Raw genomic sequence first — 23,262 nt, forward strand, 5'->3', positions numbered from 1 at the left:
CAGTTGGACACTTCCTGTGGAGAACAATCTTTTTCATCGGATAACCATTAATTGATCTTAATCAGATAATTCAATTGAAGAAAAACATTAACAATTACATATTTATGTTAAATGTTCACACTGGGCAGTAACTAAAACTGATACATACAAACTGATTCTTCTTCTTTACATATTTTTACTGCACAGAATCCTTTCATAACAAAAATATTTTCAAATGGGAATCTACTTGCACTGAGAAGTTAGCATTTACACAAACATAATACTGACGCATGCCTCCAATAGTCCAATGCTAAGGCTGGTCCAGAACTTTACATAAAACAACCTCAGTATTTAATATACCCACAATACTTCTTGAATACAGTTATTAAACAAAGTTTGGAATAACATCTAGAGAACTGCTGATATCTTATTGTACAAACACCACTTCAATACTTGGGATAAAAACGATTCCCCTGTCACTACACACAACTTCTGCAGTGTGGAAGATACAGGCCGGGCTTCAGGCCCCCCTGAGAACAGGTCTACACATACGAGCACATTTTCATACACGTCTACCGTGGGTAGTTGTATGTTCTGCAGTCGCTGGGACGGATAATCTGGCCGGGCTGCACTTTTCACAGGTACCTTTGCTGTTTTACCTATGTCATGCCGTGCGCATATCATGCCGGCTGCAACAAACCTAGTGGTGGCATTATTGTATCCAGGGACAAGCCAATTTACTGACACCTGGCCGCACATACTCTTGTTGTCAGGTCTTTTATCTCTTACGCTCTCAATTGGCTTACCCGATGATCCAATAAAGGTCCTACTACCAATGGGCCCATAATTGTGGGTGATGCCAAAAGCGTACCTAGAGTCAGTGTAAATGTCGGCCGCCTTACCTTCTGCCAGGTTACAAGCCTCAGCGAGCACCTCCAGCTCCGCTCCTTGAGATGCACAAGAAGGTGAGAGTGGTTTCTGGATAATTTACCTCGTGCCTCGTATCCTGTCTTGTACATACTGTATATGATCAAGTATTTCTACATTACAAATTTACATTAAAAACCCATATCACATATAGATAGAACATTTCAAAGGGGTGGCGTCTTCATTCTCAAAAATAAAAACAAATGTTATACACTTCTCCACACTCATCTGATAATCCAGAACACTTGAGAATCCCACTTTTATCAGGATCTGTAAATACTTGTTTAATACAAAAACAAATCAAAATTATTAAAATCTTGCATAAAAATAACAATATTCAGATAATTTTCACCTCCTTTCCTACTAAATCTGTAAAGACTCATGGTCTCTTACACAATACCTCATATTGGGTGGATACTACAGCACAGCATATCCAGTGCCATATTAACCATTCAGGAAAAATCTAAACACAAATACCTCAACATTTAGGTTACTGTCATACACATTTAATCTGCATTACTCATTGGGGTCTCATACACATTTTGTAGACCTCCTCAAACAAAATTCATTAATTCCATACAAACTAAAATTGTACCTGATCAGTCCCCTCACCATTCCTTCCTTTTTGGACTCTGCGAAAGTAATGTAGCAGGGTTCAAAAATACATCTCTCAACATAATAAGGTTGGACACTCTATCTGGGGGGCACTAGTTTTCCCCCTTTTAATACACAATAGCCTAAAATAAAATTGACTTTCTCCTGACAAAACAGCATGTTATCTTTTTAGATACCTTGCAACCATTTACTTTTAAAACCTCATACATTTTCAAAAATGACATTTAGTCAGCACTATAGCACTTCCTATGCATATGTAAAAACAAGAATAACAACTATAATTCTTTATCCAATAAAACAGAAAATAATATATCTGCTAATATTAATTACTGCAAACCAATAAACTATATGTGGGAGTAGGGAACAGTAGGGGTACATACATCTTCAAGACCCCGTGTCTCACAATATCTGTATTTAAATTCATTTGAATTAAGTTGAAAACATTAAATCATTATCACATCATAACACATAAATATGCAACGTAACTTTTATCTTTTATGCAGACAAATTCTGACATAATATGTTACACACTCGGTACTTACGGACAACAGCGCATGCGCAAAGATAAGAAACATTCCTAACCACTGCAACCAGCGAGCGGCCTTCTCCTGTCACACACATATAACCCCCCCTTTTCTTCAGACCAATGCTTTTCTAAAATGACTCCAATTTAACCCTATACACAAAACACTAAAAATTGTACACAATATAGATCTAAAATCAGTGCAATATTGTAATTGCTTGTCTCATCAGTCCATGCTCTATATATAAGCTTATATCAGTCTGCTTCTCAGACTTCACACTGCACACGTTATATCACACACATGTTACATCACACAGCCCCTCTCCGTCACAATCAATATTTGTCATCATCATCATCAATTCCTTATATGCAGCACTCCGGATTCATTTTCTCTCTCTGTTTATTCACAAACAGCCATTTATTAACATCCACCTATATTTTTGAAAAATCAATTCATTTGACTTATATCTCATCCTCCCCACTCAGCCATTCACTCTGTGGGCTGTAGTCTGGGGATTTGCTACGTATGTTGGTGATTATTTCTTTAAGGGCCTCGGGTGTGCGCCAATACCAATGTCCTTCACTGTAATTGTGTAGGTAGTTATACTACTACGACACATGTGGGTCATTCTTTGCTTTGAACACAGATTGTTATGTTACAACGGTATTCATTTCCAGCGGTCTCATATTAATACAGACTGACTGACTTGGATGTTATACTACATCAAAAGTCCATACCAGATTATCAAATGCGTGCTAGAAATCAGTCTGTACTGATCCCCACCTTATGCCAGTCTGACAATGCATACAACTTGTTGTTAAGGACCCTTACACATAATATTACAAGCTGGCAGTGTGTGCTAAAAGTGTATCAATGATTATTCAAAACAACATTCAAGGTTTTCCCTATTGCACTGGGTAATGGTACATACACCCTTATCACACATCTCACATGCACTTTCATATATATTCATTTGATTACTACAATCCTGACAAAGAACCTGATTATTACAGAATCCCTTTTAGTTCTTATAGCGTCTTCCTTCCCCTGTTTGTCACAATAATCTTTGGCTGTACATCACACTACGGAGCTTCCCCTGTTGCTATGCTCTCCAAGTTCTCCATTATCAGGACTTAACCACAGAAGTCCTAATGATACTACTGGATATCACCTCTGAATATCCAACTTTTCTGTCCCAGACTCTCTGCTCTAAACGCGCAGTCTGTCTATCCGCGACTCTCTGCTATACTCGCGCAATCTGTCGATGTTCGCAACTCTCTGCTATAAACGCGCAGTCTGTCTATTCGGACAGTTGCCAAGTCAGGCGTCCCTGATGCTCAGCTCCCTCAGAACAACCAGGCAACAGAAAAACATTCCCCTTTGATCCTTAACAGTTTCTACACAACAGCCAAATAATGAATAAAATTTTCAACAGACCTATAACAATACACGGTTCATTGCAGGTTCACTACAGCATTCAGCTTCCTCATCTTACACAGACAGATGTACACCATGAATTCACACTACTTCTACACAAGTTTCTCTCTTTTTTTTTCCTACGTCATCACATTTCACAGGAGGGGGTCACACATTCACTCCTTACATCTTCTGTTCTCACAATCTTAACAATTTCAATGTTACAATTTCAATGTTCAATGCCGGCAAAAATTCTCCCATACCGTGAACCTCCAAGATTCACACATCTGTACAATAACTCAAGATAACGTACGTATCTGCAATCATTCATCACACTAAAAGCGTTCAACATACCTCCTGGATAAACACTGCGTATCAGGAGATGTGACGTCATGACCGCTAATTCCGGCCTCGGCAATGAATGAGTGAACCATGTTTGTAAGAATAAGCTTCTTACGTACCGGCCGTTTTTTTATATTCACTGATGCAAATGCCGTCAGGCCTCCAGCGACAGCGTATCAGACGAGCAATCTCCCGGGTTTCGGCACCAAAAACTGTTAACGCAATCATGGGCCAAAATATATTAGACTGAAATTTGTAATGGGTATGTCAACCGATACCCGCCCTCCAGTGATTTAGCCAGCTTCCAAATCATAGGTGATAGATATATATATCTGAGAGAAAAGACGACACAAGAGACCATGCTTGTATGCTCAAAATCCTTCTCTGATCTTTATTGATCCAAACAAGTATTTAAGTATAAATGACAGGAAAGGTGCCGGCTTTGGTTTCAGCCAATCATCTTCAATATGATAATGACTCTGATTCAGCCAATGAGAATATTTCAATGCATTATAATAATTCTTCACCCTCCAAGCCCCAGGTGGCCTGAACCTTGTCCCATGGGAAGACACACATTTCAGAGACACAAGTTAATTTGTCTACTTCTTATCTCACTAGAGAATGGAGACTGCAGATAAGTTTAAATCATTTAAACAGAGGGCTGAATCCCCTTCCCTCATGGTAAACAATGCCATTGTTCATTCGGCCAAGGCTATTTGATCTGCTCCTCACAAGAGTAATAAAACATTCAATTCAAGAACACATAACATAGAATTGCTTCAAGACATCTGCTGACATATTACTTTTTACTTATTAATCTCAAGATGGCTCCTTCAGGCCAAAAGATGGATTCCAACGATCCAAAATGGACGCCTACCATACAAAATGGAGTCCATGCAAAATGTTATCTTTTAAACATATTCTAATCACTTTCACAACATCCAAACTGAGTGTTATTATGATGGCGGCTGCGCGAAAAGCACGCAGCCGCGCATCCATATGAACATGACACACGGAGCTGTCAAGTGCCTTTTGCGCACGCAAAACGCCACGGTTTTTGCGTGCGCAAAACGCACACGCTCGTGTAAATCCGCCCTAAGAATTAGCAAATTAATTGCGTTTACCGCATAATTTCTTGGAGTCAAAATAGCTCTCTGACGTATCCGATTATGGTAGGGAGTTCTTCCTTTATTTAACTGAATGCTAATGTCAGGGACAACTGCTCTTTTGAGGTGCTCAGGTGACCCTACAGCCCTTCAGAAATCAGCAATAAGTGGTATATTGCCATCTGCATCTTGTTGAACAACACCATTCCCAAGCATGAGAAGCAATTGAGAGAATTGCTGAGCAGATTCATCTCCAAAGATATTTGCCTTCATTTTCATAGTCAGAGTAAGGGCGGATTTACACGAACGTGAGCGTTTTGCGCGCGCAAAAAACGCGTTTTGCACGCGTGGCAGGTGCGTGACAGCTCCGTGTGTCATGTTCATATGGATGTGCGGCTGCGTGCTTTTCACGCAGCCGCCATCATTATGACACTCCGTTTGGATGTTTGTAAACAGAAAAGCACATGGTGCTTTTCTGTTTACATTCATTCTTTTACTGCTGTTGCGCGAATAACGCACGTCCCACGGAAGTGCTTCCGTGTGGTGCGCGTGATTTTCACGCACCCATTGACTTCAATGGGTGTGTGATGCGCGAAAAACGCCGAAATATAGAACATGTCGTGAGTTTTACGCAGCGGACTCACGCTGCGCAAAACTCATGGACAGTCTGCACTGCCCCATAGACTTGTATAGGTCCGTGCGACCCGCGTGAAAACCACGCGGGTTGCACGTACGTATATCACGTTCGTGTAAATCCGCCCTAAGGCTACATTCACACGACAGTGGAAAAAAAATGGATATTAAAAACTGATCAACTGACATTTTTTCATTGCCGGTTTGCATCAGTGTGTCTCCAAATTATCATCTATTTCCAGTACGTCTGTTTTTAATGTCATCTGTTTTCCATCCGTTTTTTATGGCCATTAGTGCCCATGTAGATAGTGCTGCATGTCCCTGTATATATTGCCACAGTGCACTCTGTAGATAGAGCCACAGTGCCCACATATAAAGTGACATAGTGCCGCCATACAAAGTGCCAGAGCCCACATAATGCCACAGTGCCCATGTAGATAGTGCCAGTGTCCCCTGTAGACAGTGCCGCACCCCCCATACAGTGCCCATGTAGATATTTCCACCCCCTGTAGATAGCAGCACACCCCTTTAGGGTATGTTCACACGCAGTGTTTTCACGCGTAATTCGGGCGTTTTACGCCTCGAATTGCGCCTGAAAAAATGCCCCTAATACGCCTACAAACATCTGCCCATTGCTTTCAATGGGAATTACAATGTTCTGTTCCCACGAGCCTTTATTTTACGCGTCAAAACGGATCCATTGACTTCTATGGGGGCCGTCTGGCCGAGAAAACGGCCATAAATAGGACGTCTTATTTTTTGACTGCCGGTATTCACGGGCCGTAGAAAAAAACGGCCGTGTGAATACACCCGTAGAACCTCATTGTTCTGAAAACAGGCGTGTGATGGCCATTAGAAAAACAGCCGTCACACAGATGTTTTTCACTGGTGTGAATGTAGCCTAAGGCTATTTTCACACAGGGTGGATACGCTGGGTAAAAGCACACCGCATATCTGCCCTGGGCGCCCCAGGGAATTCCGGCCGACTAACCAAATTGTGGTGCAGTTTTTCGTCCGGAATTTCCACTATTGACGTTTCATCTCATGTGACGTGTCATCCCAGGAGGTCGGCCTGGACGAAGAAGCACAGAATTCTGGGTAAGTATAAGGCTTTTTTTTCCCCCTGAGCTGTGTTTTCTTGTGGCACAATTGCAACTTTTCCGCCGTAAAAACCGCAAATCTGCTATTTCGGGTTTTACATCCCCATTGAATGCAAAAAAGCAGCGATTACGCAATTACAATTGACATGTTGCGGATTGAGAAAAAAACGCATGACAGGTCAATTTTTGAGCGTTTCTTTTAGCTCATTAGTGGATGAGATTTGTTCAAATCTCATCCACTTTGCTGCTACTGTTTTAGGGCTTATTCAGACCAACGTAAACTACGCGCGTGCAACGCGCGTGATTTTCACGTGCGTTGCCCGTAGCTATATTAGTCAATGGGGCCATGCAGACATGGCAGCGTTTTTTGCGCAGCGTTGCTCCGTTGCAAAAAACTCACGACATGTCCGTTGATTCAGCGTTTTCAACGCATCACGCACCCATTGAAGTCAATGGGTGCGTGAAAACAACGCAGGGCACACGCAAGCACCTCCATACGCACAGCGTTTTTCACGCAGCACTTGTTAAGTCTATGTAAATGAGTGGAGCAGACTAGACAAAACAACTACCCACCAGGAAGTGCCTTTTCACATTCTGAGCACATGCGCACAGTTTCAACACACATCTGCAGCAATGCCACGTGCGTGTGATGTGGAGAAACTTATTTGCTTGGTCCATGACAGACCCCAGTTGTGGAACACGAATGATGAGGCCTACCACGACCGCACGGGCAAGGAGGTAGCCTGGGATGAGGTGGCGCATAGCCTATTTGGGCAGGAGTGGGAAAAAAGTACCACAAGAGACCGCAAAACCATAGGTAAGTGCTGATCTAAATTAATGCTGATGCAATCGCCCATGCTATAGTGTATAGCCTTGTGTTTCATATGTTCTGTACAGTGCTTGGTCGCGCGTGTGGCACTGCATAATGTATAGGCCAGTGTTTATTGTTTCGTTGTGTATTACGTATAGCAACGTTTGTGACAAGTGAAGTTGTCTGTACGGTCAGATGGTCTCATTTTGGTGTCTGTCTCCTGTTCCTTTGTCCAGTGGATGATGTCAAAACACGGTGGAGGAGCTGTCGGGATCAGTTTAGGAGGGAATATGGAAACAAAGGGCGAAGTGGGGATGGGGCGTCCAAAAAAAGGCCCTATATATATATGAAACAGCTGATGTTTCTCAAGGACATTATGGAGATGCGACCGTAAGTACTGACATTTCATTGATGACATGTGTGTGTTCACTGCATAGCCTGTATAAAAAGCTGTATGGCCCTTGTGGCCATGGTAAAATGAGTAACGATAAATGTTTCTGGCAGATGCAGTGATAATCTGAATGACACGGAGGAGGAGGCTGGCCATGTGGAGGCGCACCAGGTCACCGAACAAGATCCCGTGCTGCCCTTGACCCCCGACCGTACCCAAACCCAAGCTGCCACACAGTTAAGCAGCCAACCCCAGCTGCCAGTGGACCTGGACAATCCACGGACGCCACCAGCCAGACGCCGGCGCACCCAGGTTGCCCCAGCAGGTGCCAACGTGGACGCGAGAGTCCTGGAGTACCTTAGGCGCTGTTCGGAGGAGGATGGATGTGACGCTTTTGGGCGTACCATAGCGCCACTACTTCGGCGAGTACCGGACTACCGGATGGCACGCGTCCAAGGGGCCATCCTCGCTATTATTGATTCTGCCACTCCTCCTAACAATCCACGCCAATGCTTCCAGGTAGTAGAGCAATGGCGTGGATTGCCTGAAGATTGTCTGACCTCTTCTGCTCCTCTCCCTTCCCAGCCTGCTCACACCTTTCAACGGCCACAGTACCAACGGCCGATGGTGAGGGTAATGTCACCAGGTCATGTGGTGCCTCGCGACCGCACTTTCCCCCCCTACGTCAGACCCCAGCCTCCCTTTGTCCAGGGCCCCCCGGCAGGGCTAAACCCTCAGTATCAGCACCACTATGCTGGTGTGGAACATCCTCAGCAGTCCCAGGGACAGTATAGTGGTGCTGAGATGCAGAGCCACCAGTCTCCCTCACACATGTATCAGGACTTATAGAATTGTGGAGGCCGATGCCGCGTGTTTCTATGTGGGACTGTAAACATGGAAGTCACAGTTTAGTTCTGTAGCATGATGTTGGTGCGTTGGATATGTTTTTCTGACAGCTGGATGCTGCTCAGTGTTTACGTTTGAAATACCAGATTAAATGGTTATGTTGTGACGACGTTTCATTATTTGTGTTTGCCTCCATTTATGTGTTGGTACCCAGGTTCCCCCAAACATTATTTTAGGTAATGTCCCCACATTAGGACGGTGGAGCAAGTTTGTAGCATGCCATGATAGAGGTATTAGTTTGTCTTTGGTGGTTTACCTCCATTCCTCATATTGCATTGCAGTCGTGTGAGAAATGGGGAACAAATGATTTTGGAGATGGAATTAGTGTCCAAGGGCTAAGGCAAGCGGCCTCCCAAGCTAATTCGTCTAGAGGAGATTTAACGTAAAAAGGAAAACCACCAAAGATGTAAGCTCGCAACCCACGTCAAGGGTCCTCATGTCTTGCGAGTGCAGAATCAAAATATCCCCTCCCCAAAGAACAACAAAAGTCACACAAAAACGCTACTGAGGCCCACTAATCTCAACTAGGACAGCCCTCACAGAACATCCTCCTGCCATGGCACAGCTCCATCCGGGCTGTCAAAATATCTTGCAAATATGTCGCGTACTCGTATTCCCGATGTTTGCGCCCTTCCAAGTGGAATTGGCAGTGGAATGGTTGTTGACGAAACATTTTGCTGAATATATTCTGCATCACATCCACCATCATGTATGCGACAAAAATTATGAAGCACGACACACGCTTGTATGACCCGGGTGACATTTTGCGGCTTCAGTTGCATGGTGGTGAGGAAAACACGCCATTTGGAGGACATTATGCCAAATGCACATTCCACACATCGGCGTGCTCTGCTAAGCCGGTAATTGAATATGCGCCAGCGGTCGTCCAAGCCTCTTCGAGCAAATGGGCGCATGACTTGACTTGTGAGTCCGAAACCCTCATCTGCCACGATCACATAAGGGACTGGTGGTCCTCGCGAGCCAGGCAGGTGGGTCGCACCGGCACCGAGAGCAGATTGCACATCAGGCGCTCGCCCATCCGGGATGTACGAAAGATGCGGGCATCAGCTGAGCTTCCATAGGACCCTATATGTACAATTGTAAAACAATAATTGCTGTCGGACAGGGCCATCAAGACGATTGAAAAATACTGTTTGTAGTTATAGAATCGGGATCCGGAGTGGGGGGGCTTCTTGACCCGAATATGCTTCCCGTCTAGGGCACCAATACAATTCGGAAATTGGGTGGTGGTGAGAAAGTCTGATGCAATGGAAAGCCAGTGGTCTGTCGTTGGCTGCGGCATCACTGTGGCCTTCAATCGCAGCCACAACACAACACAACACAACACAGGTGCCTGTGACAATGGCCGAAATTGTGCTCACTCCAAGAAGGAATTCGAAATGTAATGAATGATAGCTGTTTCCGGTAGCTAGAAATCTACATGGGCGAGATGCAAAAACGCACAACACAAATAAGCGTGCTTGAGGACATGACAACCACACACCAGCCTGTAAGCAGCAATAGTTTTAAACACACATACCTTAACGTCACTAGGAGTCGCTCCTCGGGGGAAATGCAGCGCCGCATATTGGTGTCCGTGTAGGTTATGCCTGCGCGAATCTGCTCCAGTAGAAGATCAAACGTCAACACAGACATGCGGCAAAACGAACGAAATTTCTCAGGGTGGCTGCGAAGGTCCTCATATAGAGTATGAAAATGGCCTTTGGAGCTGCGCTGGGCCACAAGTGGATGAACCCAAATCCTCCCTCTTCTACGGGTTCCCTCCTCAAGCATGGGTCGGCGTTCACCAAATCTCCTAGAAACCATCCATGCTAGCAGCACACGGCCCAGCGGAGTCAAGGGCATATTGTAGTTTTTTTTACCAGTAAAACCACCCAAATACAACAAACACGGACCAAAGTGTGAGGGAACGTGAAATCTGGATGCGAACATGTGCTCACAGCAAGCAGGTGTTGGAGAAGGTGTCTTTTTGTAGGCTGCCCTCTCCATTACTCCACCCTCCGTTGTTTTGACGCGCGTAAAAAACGCATGCCATACGCGCGTTAAATACGCTATCACGCTGCCCAAACGGATGCCACACGCAACTGCAACGCAACCGAAACGGCGCGTTTTTCACGCGCGCAAAAACGCCACGTTCGTGTGAATCCAGCCTTATGCTGTGGATTTTCCTCAACGAAATCCGTTACGGAAAATCTGCAGTATTTACGCTACGTGTGAACTTACCCTGAGCCTCTGAACCTGATGCCAGAGCAGAGATGCCTTAACCACTTCGCGCACCCTGACGTGCATTACATCTGGGGTTGATGTTTGGAGCGCGGTCACGTGCTGAGCGCACCCCATATGCTGTGGGTGTTGGCTGTATTTTACACCCGGGACTAATAGCCAGGAGCAGCGATTGCGCTGTTCCTGGCTGTTTAACCCCTCAAATGCTGCGGTCAATCACGACCGCAGTGTCTGACAGCTCATCGCCCCCCCCCCCCCCGCAGTGAGATCGGGGGTGACGATGGTTATTATGGCAGCCCAGGGGCCTATTGAAGGCCCCCAGGGCTGCCTTTAATCTGCCTCTGCCTTCAATCTGCCAGATGCCTGTAAAAATGATGATATACTGCAATACATTAGTATTGTACCAGCGATTTAATGATCGCTGGTTCAAGTCCCCTAGCGGGTTCAAGTCCCCTAGCGGGGCTAATAAAGTGTGTGAAAAAAAGTTTTCAGTAGTGAAAAAAAAATTAAAAAATTTCAAAGATCGAAAAAAAACCTTTTTCCCATTTTCCCCCTAAAGTAATAAAAAAAAAAAAAGTACACAAAATTGGTATCGCTGCATCCGTAAAAGTCTGAACTATCGCAATATAGGGTTATTTAACGCGCACGGTGAACGCCGTAAACAAAAAATGTAAAACGCCAAAATCGCTGTAAAATCGTCCCGATTGCATTCAGTTTATCAGCAAACAAGATCAAGGCCCCACCCATAAGTCGGGTCTCCAACTCGTCGGGTTGAGAAAAAGGGTATGTGCACACAATAGCTGCCTTTTACGTCTGAAATTACAGACTGTTTTCAGGAGAAAACAGCTCCGTCGTTTCAGACGTAAATACTCCTCGCATTTTGCGAGGCGTCATTGACGGCCGTAATCTTGAGCTGTTCTTCATTGAATTCAATGAAAAACAGCTCAAATTACGCTGCAAAGAAGTGTCCTGCACTTCTTTGACGAGGCAGTCATTTTACGCGTCGTCGTTTGACAGCTGTCAAACGACGACGCGTAAATTACAGGTCGTCGGCACAATACGTCGGCAAACCCATTCAAATGAATGGGCAGATGTTTGCCGACGTATTGGAGCCGTATTTTCAGACATAAAACGAGGCATAATACGCCTCGTTTACGTCTGAAAATAGGTCGTGTGAACCCAGCCAAACGCAGCAAAATACGCACCATTTTCTGCAATAAAAAACGCAGGAAATGGTGCGATTTTTCCGCAGTGGAATGTCTGCTGGTTTTAACGGAAATGCTGCATTATTAATTGCTGAGTATTTCCGTCCAGAATTGCGGATGTAAAATACGCAGCAGAATACAGTAACATCAAAGTGGGTGAGATTCAACAAATCTCATCCACACGCTGAGTAAAATATCCGAGCAGAAATTCACCTGCCCTGTGTATTTTTCGTACCGCAGCATGTCAATTCCTGCTGCGGATAGTGGACTAAATTGCAGTAAAATCCGCACCATTTTCTGCAGTAAAAAAACACAGGAAACGGTGCGGTTTTTCAGCAGCGGAATTTCGGCTAGCTTCTGCAGAATTGCTGCAGAAATTTTCTGCAGCAATTCTGTTACGTGAGGACAAGCTCTAAGGCTGGGTTCCCACAGTGCAGATTTGCTGCAGATTTTGCATGCGGTTTTTAAGCCAAAACCAGGAACGGAACCTAAACAGAAGAAATATATAAAGAAAGGCCTCATGCACACGACCGTAGCCATGTGCACGGCCGTGATTTTCTGGTCGACTGGCAGCGGAGTGTCACACACGAGTCGCCCGCTAATCGCGGGCCGTGCACATGGCCGCGTTTCCTATGAGCCTGGACCGCAGAACACGGGCGTAATAAGACATGTCCTTTCTGCGGTCTAGGCTCCTGGGCCATGCACGGACCATGAAAACCACGGTCGCGTGCATGTGCCCATAGAAATGAATGGAGCCGCAATTCTCCCGTGGATTTTCGGGGGAATTGCGGCCGCAAAAGCACGTTCGTGTGCATGGGGCCTTATAGGACTGCGGCAAATCTGCACTGTGGGGACCCAGCCTTAGGCCGGCTTCACACGAGCCTGTGCGTTTATTGCGCGTTGCAGTTCCGTGTGTCATACGTGTTTGCTGCGTGGCTGCGCGATTTTCACGCATATGCCAGCCTTATGACACGCGGTTTTGATGTTTCGAAAAAGAAATGAAGGAAGTGCTTTTATTTTTTCCTTCATTTCTTTATCTACTGTTGGGCAAATCACGTGCGACACACGGAAGTGCTTCGGTGTGCTGCGCGTGATTTTCACGCACCCATTGACTTCAATGGGTGTGTGATACGCGAAAAACGGCCATGTCGTGAGTTTTACGCTGCGTGAAAATCACAGACTGTCTGAACGGCCCCATTGACTAACATAGGTCCGTGCGACGTGCGTGATTTTCACGCGCGTATCACGGACGTTAAATACGCTAGTGTAAATAAGGCCTTAGGGTGCAGTTACACACCGCAGATTATGTTGCAGGAATTTTCTGCAACTGAAAATCATTGTGGTTGTTTCTGCAGCAGTTGCATGGATTTCTTCAATTTCCATTCAGATCAATGGAACTAATTTTCAGTCACAGAAAATTTCTGCAAAACAATCTGCCGCGTGTGACTGGACCCTTGTTAATTTATTTATAAATTTTTCAGGAGGAATAACAAAGGAACAGCACGATGCAGAGTTCTAAGAAGAGATGCTGCAAAATTATTTCATTTGGAATTCAAGTATTTACTATAACAGACATGTCATTGAAGGCAAGGGGTCCCCTTTAAAAATTATCTATCCTGCCTTTTAGGCCTTATTCACACGAACGTCTTATACATCCGTGATACGCGCGTGAGAACGCATTGACCTATGTAAGTGAATGGGGCCGTTCAGACTGTCAGTGATTTTCACGCAGCGTATGTGCGCTGCGTAAAACTCACGACATGTCCTATACTTGCCCGTGTTTCGCGCAGCACGCACCCATTGAAGTCAATGGGTGCGTGCAAATCGCACACGGAAGCACTTCCGGCTGCCGCGCGTACAACAGTAGTAAAAAGAATGAATGAAAACAGAAAAGCACCTCGTGCTTTTCTGTTTGTAAACATTAAACCAGAGTGTCATAATGAAGCCGGATGCGCGAATATCACGCAGCCACGCACAATATGCTGAGGCCACACGGACCTTTTTCTGCACAAAAATTTACCTGCGGTGCGTATTTTAAAATCCGCAGCATCTCAATTTATCCTGCGTTTCCGCTTGCGAATTGTGTCTGACTAGTTTTACAGAAAAACACACCAAAATCCGCAGCATAAAACCGCACCTATTTCCGTATTAAAATTTTAAAAACGCACCTAAAAATATAGCAAAAGATGCACCATTAAGTGCGGTTTTAGCTGCGGAATTACGTGCGTATACCTGTGGTTTTGATGCGGATTTTCCACATCAAATTACATGTGCATTCAGCCTTAGGGGAGATTCACACGAACGTTGCGTTTTTGCGCGCGCAAACAACGCAGCGTTTTGCGAGCGCAAAAACCATTTGACAGCTGCGTGTGTCATGCGTGTCTGATGCGCGGCTGCGTGATTTTCGCGCAGCCGGCATCATAGAGATGAGGCTTGTCAACGCCCGTCACTGTCCAAGGTGCTGAAAGAGCTAAATCTTTCAGCACCCTCGACAGTGAATGCCGAACACAACAGCGAAAAACCTGTAAAAAAAAAAGATAAAGTTCCTACTTACCGAGAACTTCCCGGCCGTTGCCTTGGTGACGCGTCCTTGGTGACGCGTCCTTGGTGACGCGCCTCTCTTGACATCGGGCCCCACCTCCCTGGATGACGCAGCAGTCCAAGTGACCGCTGCAGCCTGTGATTGGCTGCAGCCTGTGCTTGGCCTGTGATTGGCTGGAGCTGTCACTTGAACTGAAGTGTCATCCCGGGAGGTCGGACTGCAGGAAGGAGACAGGAGTAATCGGTAAGTTAGAACTTCATTTTTTTTTTACAGGTTAATGTATTTTGGGATCGCAAGTCACTGTCCATGGTGCTGAAACAGTTTAACTCTTTCAGCACCATGGACAGTGACTATCTCCTGACGTCGCGTACCGATAATTTTTTTGCCGGGATCGGCCAAAACGAGTTTGGCCGAACCCGGTGAAGTTCGGTACGCTTGTCCGGCTTCGCTCATCGCAAAGACACTCCGTTTGGATGTTCGGAAACAGAAAAGCACGTGGTGCTTTTCGGTTTTCATTCATCCTTTTCACTGCTGTTGCGCGAATCACGCTCGTCCCACGGAAGTGCTTCCGTGTGGTGCGCGTGATTTTCACGCACCCATTGACTTCAATGGGTGCGTGATGCGCGAAATACGCAGAGTTATTGAACCTGTCGCGCATTTTGCGCAGCAGACAAACGCTGCGCAAAAAGCACGGACTGTCTGTACTGCCCCATAGACTTGTATTGGTCCATGCGTGCCGCGTGAAAACCACGCGGCCCGCACGGACCGAATACACGCTCGTGTGAATCCCCCCTAAGTGTGCAGTCACCTGCAGCGTATTTGCCACGTAAAAATATATGCTGCGGAAAACTACAATGTGTGCCTAGGGAAGAAATATTTCCCATAGGCATATATTGTAACGTTTTCTGCAGCGCATGTTTTATGTTGCGGAAATACAAAGCAGGTACTCCACGTGTGACTGCACCCTAATTGCATCTGATCAGTGCTGTATTCTCTTGTATAGTCTGCAGGGCAATAAGGCCTCATGCACACGACCGTAGCCATTTGCACGGCCGTAATTTTCGGGTCGGCCGGCCGCGGAGTGTCACCCGCGACCATTATTTTCTATGAGCCTGCGACCATTATTTTCTGCGGTCCAGGCTCCTGGGCCGTGCACGAACCGTGGAAACCACGGTCGTTTGTATGGGCCCATAGAAATTAATGGGACCGCAATTCTCCCGTGGATTTTTGGGGGAATTGCAGCCGCAAAAGCATGTTCGTGTGCATGGGGCCTAATATTCTGTCTGTCCACTAAATGGTCACTGTATGGTGGTATTACTGGTTATATTGTTGCATGCATGGTGGTAGCGTACCCTTGTTCCTGACTGAAAAAGCGAGTGTACGCTAGTCCTTGACCGTCTAATTATTAGGTGTTTCTATGTTCCAAATTAAATTTTCCTATTTATGTTGATGGTGTTGATAAATACATATTTAAGGGAGTGGTGAAGGGAGCGATCAAAGAATGCAAAATTCACCACAGCTTTCATCCCCCCTAGGATTCAATTCTGGATCCACCACTGACTACATAGGAATGGGGTTTTTAACCCTTTCCAGCCGTAGACATATTTGGGTTTTTCAGCTTCGTTTTTTTCTTTCTTGCCTTTCAAGAGCCATGACTTTTTTTTTTTCCGACAACATAGCCTACATTGCGGGATAAGTTGTAGTTTATTTATTGTACCATAAAATGTACTGGTAAACTGCGAAAAAATACTTTGTGAGGTGGAATGGGGGAAAGAAAGTGATTCCTCCATGGTTTCGTTTTTTGTGAAGTTCCTGTGCGGTAAAAACAACATGTTAACTTATTACTTTTTACTTAACTTGATTACGGGGAAACCAAATTTATAGGTTTTTTTTTTACGATGTACTAGTTTAACCCCTTCCCGCACCTTGGCGTACATGAACGCCCAGGTGAGCAGTAACTTCGCGCACCTGGGTGTGCAGTTACTTCCGCGCTTTAACAGTTAACCGTCGTGCGGCGCTACACCGCAGCGGCGGTTAACTGTGCAGGGTGTCAGCCCTGCCCTCCCCGTTGCCGATCAGCGGCCTGTCGCCGCTGAAATCGGCAATTAACCCCTTCGATGCGGTGGTCGATTGTGATCGCCACATTGAAGCGGTTTAGAGCAGATCGGCAGCGCCCCACATGTATTTGCGGGGGCTGGTGATCCTTATCACGGCAACCAGAGGCCAGACAATGGCCTCCGGGCTGCCATGTACGGAAGCCTTGGAGGAGCAGCCTCCGGCCGGTCCTCCGAGGCTTCCTCTCAGTGTGACTGTCACGTCACGACAGTTAGGCTGGGTTCACACGACCTATTGTCAGACGTAATGGAGGCGTTTTACGCCTCGAATTACATCTGAAAAAACGGCTCCAATACGTCGGCAAACATCTGCCCATTGCTTTTTAATGGGTTTGCCGATGTACTGTGCCGACGACCTGTCATTTTACGCGTCGCTGTCAAAAGACGGCGCGTAAAAATACAGCCTCGTCAAAAGAAGTGCAGGACACTTCTTGGGACGTAATTGGAGCCATTTTTCATTGACTTCAATGAAGAACAGCTCCAAATTACGTCGGTAAAAGACGCGGCCAAAAACGCCAGTACATGCATTTACGTCTGAAATTCAGGAGCTGTTTTCTCCTGAAAACAGCTCTGTAATTTCAGACGTAAATGCAGTTATCGTGTGCACATACCCTTAGAACACATTACAATATGCAGGTAGTGTAATGTACTCTAGCAGCGATCTGAGCTGCAAGTCTAAGTGTCCCCTAGTGGGACAAGTAAAAAAAGTAAAAAAAAAGATAATAAAAATGTTTTTAAAAAGTGTAAAAATCAAACTTATGTAACATAAAAAAAAAATTTTTTTTCCCTATAATAAGTCTTTTATTATAGGAAAAAAATGAACACGTTAAAAAAAGTACACATATTTGGTAATATTATTTTTCCCGCACGATGAACACCGCAAAAAGAAAAACGAAAAACAATGCCAGAATCACAATTTGATAAAAAAGTCGCATGTACGCCAAAATTGTAGCAATACAAACTACAACCCGTCCCGCAAAAAACAAGCCCTTACACAGCTTTTTTTGACTGAAAAATAAAAACGTTATCGCTCTCAGAATATGGTGACACAAAAAAATAATTTATTTTATAAATAAGTGATTTTATTGCACAAACGCTGCAAAACAAAACAATTATATACCTATGGTATCGCCATAATTGTATCGACACGCAGAATAACGTAAAATGGTCATTTATAGCCTAGGGTGAATTGCATAAAAAAAAAAAGAATAAAAAACATTGTCAGAATTAATGTTTTTTGGTCACCTTGCTTGCCAAAAAATCGAATAGAAAGTGATCAAAAAAATTTATGGTACCCCAAAATGGTACCAATGAAAACTACAGATTGTCCCGCAAAGAATAAACCCTCACACAGCTTCGGTGGAGAAAAAATAAAAAGTTCTGGAATATGTCTCAGAATATGGCGATGCAAAATGTTTAGAGTGTTCCAAAAGCGGATAAGATTGGGCGCCATTTATCAGTGCGACACCGGCCACACATCTGCGGATTATTATTTATTTACCCCATTATTATACCCTCTTATTATGCCGTGATGTTCTCCGCTTCATTACATATGCCCCCACATTATAAACTGAAATACCAGTAAAAAGCCAAACAGAACTAACAAGCTAAATCTGCGCGCCAAATGCCGCTCCCTCACTTCTGAGCCCTACAGCGTGCCCAAACAGCAGTTTATGTCCACTGATATGGCATCGCCATACCCGGAAGAACCCGGTTAATATTTTATGAGGTGGCACAAACTGGGCATAACATGTAGTGCACTAAAATCGCATATCAGTGGAAAATTGTAATTTTCACTCTGCACCATCCGCTGCACATTAACCCCTTCGCGCACCACGACATAGCATGTTGTAGTGTGGGACGTAATGTATGGAGCGGGCTCATGTGAAAAATAAAGAATTTAAAACGGCAAAATCGTTGGCTCTACCAAAAAATGTAATAAAAAGTGCTCAAAAAGTTGTATGTACCAAAAAATGGTACCAATAAAAACGACCGCTTGTCCATCAATAAATAAGCCCTCACACCACTCTAGTGACGGAAAAATAAAAAAGTTATGGCTCTTGGAAAGCGGGGAGGGAAAAACTAAAAAGGAAAATAAAAAATTGGTTCAGTCCGGAAAGGGTTAATTACTTTCTAATGAAATACTATTTATGACCACATGTGGGTTATAGCCGTACTCGGGAGAAATTGCTTTACAAATGTTGGGTGGCTTTTTTCTCCTTTATCCTTTGTGAAATTGAAAAAGTGCAACATTTTAGTGGAAGAAATGTTGATATTCATTTTCACGGCCTAATTCTAATAAATCCTGCAAAAGACTTGTGGGGGTCTAAATGCTCACTATACCCCTAGATAGATTCTTTAAGTGGTGTAATTTCCAAAATGGGGGTCACTTTTGGGGGGTTTCCACTGTTTTGGCCTCTCAGTGGCTTTGCAAATGCGACATGGCACCCAAAAACCATTTCAGATAAATTTGAGCTCCAAAAGCCAAATAGCGCTCCTTCCCTTCTAAGGTCCAAACTGCAGTTTATTACCACATTTGGCATATTTCTGTAATCGGGAGAAATTGTTTTACAAATGTTGGGGTGCTTTTTCTCCTTTATTCCTTGTAAAACTTAAAAATGGCTACCTTTTTTCAAAAAAAAAGTAGATTTTTACAGTTACAGAATAATTCCAATGAATTCAGCAAAGCAACTGTTGGGTCAAAATGCTAACTTTACCCCTAGAAAAATTCCTTGATGAGTGTAGTTTCCAAAATGTGATCACTTTTGGGGGGTTTCCACTGTTTTGGTCCCTCCAGTGCATTGCAAACGCGACACGGCACTGAAAACTATTCCAGCAGAATTTCAAAATCCAAATGGTGCTCCTTCCCTTCCGAGTCCTGCTTTGGGTCCAAACAGCAGTTTATTACCACATATGGGATATGGCTATAATCGTAAGAAATTGCTTTACATATGTTGGGGTGTTTTTTCTCTTTTATTCCTTGAAAAAATTACAAATTTCTACATTTTTTCAGAAAAAAGTAGATTTTCATCTTCGCATACTAATTCAAATAAATTTAGCAAAAAACTGTGGGTTCAAAATGCTAACTATACCCCTAGATAAATTCCCTGAGGGGTGTAGTTTCCAAAATGAGGTCACATATGGGAAATGTAAACTAGTAACTACTTTGTGTGGTATTACTATCTGTTTTACAAGCAGATACATTTAAATTTAGAAAAATGCCAAAACAGGCTCAGTCCTGAAGGGGTCAAGGGTGGATACGCACGCACACACACACGCACACACACGCACACACACACACACACGCACACACAGATGTTAGTTTGAAGTTAATATGGAAATATAAAAACACCCTACAAACAAGTTTTTTTTTGCGTTTTTTGGGTCAGTACGTTGAGCCTGGCTTTGGCTTTTTTGCATCATTTATTGTCATTTTTCTCCCATAAACCTCTAAAGTTTTTTCCTCTTCAAAAAACCGCAAGTGTGTTTTTTGGGCATTTTTTTTGTGATGTTTTTAAAAATTTATAATGTATTGCAAAGAGGAATCCTTGCATCACATGATTAGTGTTGTGAAAAACGCCACCACAAAAAAAGCATTTTCCCAAAGACCTTAAGTTTTGTTTCTTGAGGTGAAATCGCACGTGGTTTTTGGATGCGTTTTCTGATGCAGTTTAAGTTTAACACACACAGTTCTCATGCAGTTTTTGGATCAGTATTTTGAGCCAAAGTCAGAAGTGGAGCCAAAAGGAAGGAAAGGTATAAAGAAAAGACTGATGCATCTCCGTTGATTTGTGTACATTCCTGAGTTTGGCTCAAAAAATGAGCTAAGATCTGCACCAAAAACTGTATCCAAACTGTATATGTATGATCCTGGGCTTAACGCATAAAAATTTGTTTTGTGTTGCCATATTCTAAGAGCCATAACTTTTATATTTTTGTCGATGGAGCAGTGTGAGGGCAAGTTGTTGTTTTAATCGAAAAAGACAATTTATCTTTTGCGCACTTCTCAAATAGTCAAGAACGGAGCAGGTAAAAATGTGAAATCCACAACACCAAAAAGTTACAGAGTAAAAAAAGACAGCTTTTACAGCTCAGACGGTTCTTAGCAGCAGTCCAAATTTATCTTCGGAGGATAGCACTTACCCCAGCCCTTATGCAGTAGAGAATAGATAATCCCAACCGTATGCACTCGGTTCTTCTGGACCCTGAAGTTCCAAAGAGAAAGTATCGGACTCCCAACACTGATTCTCCTATGTGTGTCACAGAATTGAAACTTGTACCTCAAAGATTTAAATAAAGTATAATGCACCACTATGGGATAAATTTCTCTCCACGCTGGTTTATTCCATACTTTCAAAATATCATACCAAATAGCATACCAAGTATAAAAACATGCGGCACTCCAAAACTCCTGCCCGACCATGGGTTTCGCCCATCTGGCTTCTCCCGAGGCATGCAAGGCATGCACCGTTACTCAGATTTAAATAGCTGCTAACATTAAAGTTATGATTAAAAATTTATATAAAAATATGTATGCAAAGAACCATTATGTACAATTAGGACCCATTCACATGAACGTGAATAACTTCCGTGGAATGTGCATGGAAATCACGCGCAGCACATGGACCAATTGATTTCAATGGGGCCGTTCACACATACGTGAGTTTTCACGCAGCGAGAGCCCACTGTGTGAAACTCACTGCATGTCCTATATTGGTGCGTTTTCACGCACCTACGCGCCCATTGAAGTCAGTGGGTGCGTGAAAACCACGCACCGCACACGGATGCACATCCGTGCGCGATCTGGGCATCAATTAGATTGAAAAAAAAAAGATGTGCTTTGCGAGTGCATGAATAAAGCATGCCACTCGCAAAGCACACTAATGCATACGCAACACACACGGACCATATTCACGCGCGTTTTTCACGCGCAAGAATCTGAAACGTTCGTGTGAATGTAGCATAAATGGTTCAAATAAACAACATATATTTGTAATTTAACAATATGTATAAAATCACATATAAACACAGGTTATTAGATAGTAATACATTTCCAATATATGATACTCTATATGGATTTCCATTATTCGTACCATAACTCACTCACCATTTCAATATTAACTGTACAAAACTTTGTGGCTGTACAAATATTTTGAAATCCCCGCTATTGTATATCCCTCAAAACCACATGATTTATTCCAACCAATTGAATACAATATCCCAACTGCTACTATGTTCCACAACTTCAGTCACAAAATTTCAAAGTGCCCACCAATCATAAACCATCTTATCTACTTTTTATAGAGAACCCTATCTAATTTGTGAAGCCCACCGTACCTTCTCCAATTACGGCTAGAGATTTTTGGATCAATCCTGTCTCGCTTGCCTGACAACATCACAATGCTATTGATATATAGAGCTACACATCGCTTTATATAAATTACGGAGCTCTCTCTACAAACTACAAAGATCGAGCTTCTGTCCCAGAACATTGGCACCAAAACAGCAGGTGCGATCCCCATTTTATACATCCTCCTATCTCCAAATAAATTGCAGAATAAATGTATTTTACTGCCGCTACACAGTAAGCACTCACACAAGTCAGAAAACACGGCTCTCGATTCCACCCACAATAAGGCATATTTTATTAATTCAAAGAAATAACCTATAGATGAACAAGTACAACAAAGTTGTAAAGTCCAATTGTCCCTATAAACAGAACCAGATGTTATACAATATCAGGCCAAATGCAAAGTCAAGGTTGCTATGGAATACATTTCAGTTCAAAGTCGGAATTTAACCCTGAGGAGTATAATGTTTTCAATTGATATATCCAAAAGGTCTCCCTTTGGCTAATTTTTCTAATGAAATTATCTCCCCTCCAATGTTTTTTCACGAGTTCTATTGCATATAATTTCATACCCTTTGGGTTATTATTATGTGTCTTTAGATAGTGTGCAGACACGCTAATTTAGTTTTCCTTTACGGATATTATTGCAGTGTTCTGACACTCTCTTTCAGTTTTCGAGCTGTTCTGCTGACATAGATGAGGCCACAAGGACATTTTAATAAGACATAACGTTTTAATATTATGACGATTCTTCTTTTGCACATCCATAAACATTTTACGTATATATTTGACCCTATTGTGGCCCACCTCTTTGCAAACATAGCACTTAGTCAGGGCCGATTCTAGCGCATCCGAGAAAGTTGGGGGAGACTGGTAGTGCTGTAGAACAGCCAGGAAGATGTTAATCAAGCATGGAAAGGTAGATTGGAGACAGGAGTATGTGACTCTTTAGGATAGCGGCACCACGCCATGACCCTTTGAAGAGTAATTTGCATATAGCGTGCACCATTTTAAAAGTTGATTTTATAGATTTTGCTGTATCTGAAAAAAACATACA

Source organism: Rhinoderma darwinii, chromosome 2, assembly GCF_050947455.1.
Source record: "Rhinoderma darwinii isolate aRhiDar2 chromosome 2, aRhiDar2.hap1, whole genome shotgun sequence".
NCBI classification, from domain to species: domain Eukaryota; kingdom Metazoa; phylum Chordata; class Amphibia; order Anura; family Rhinodermatidae; genus Rhinoderma; species Rhinoderma darwinii.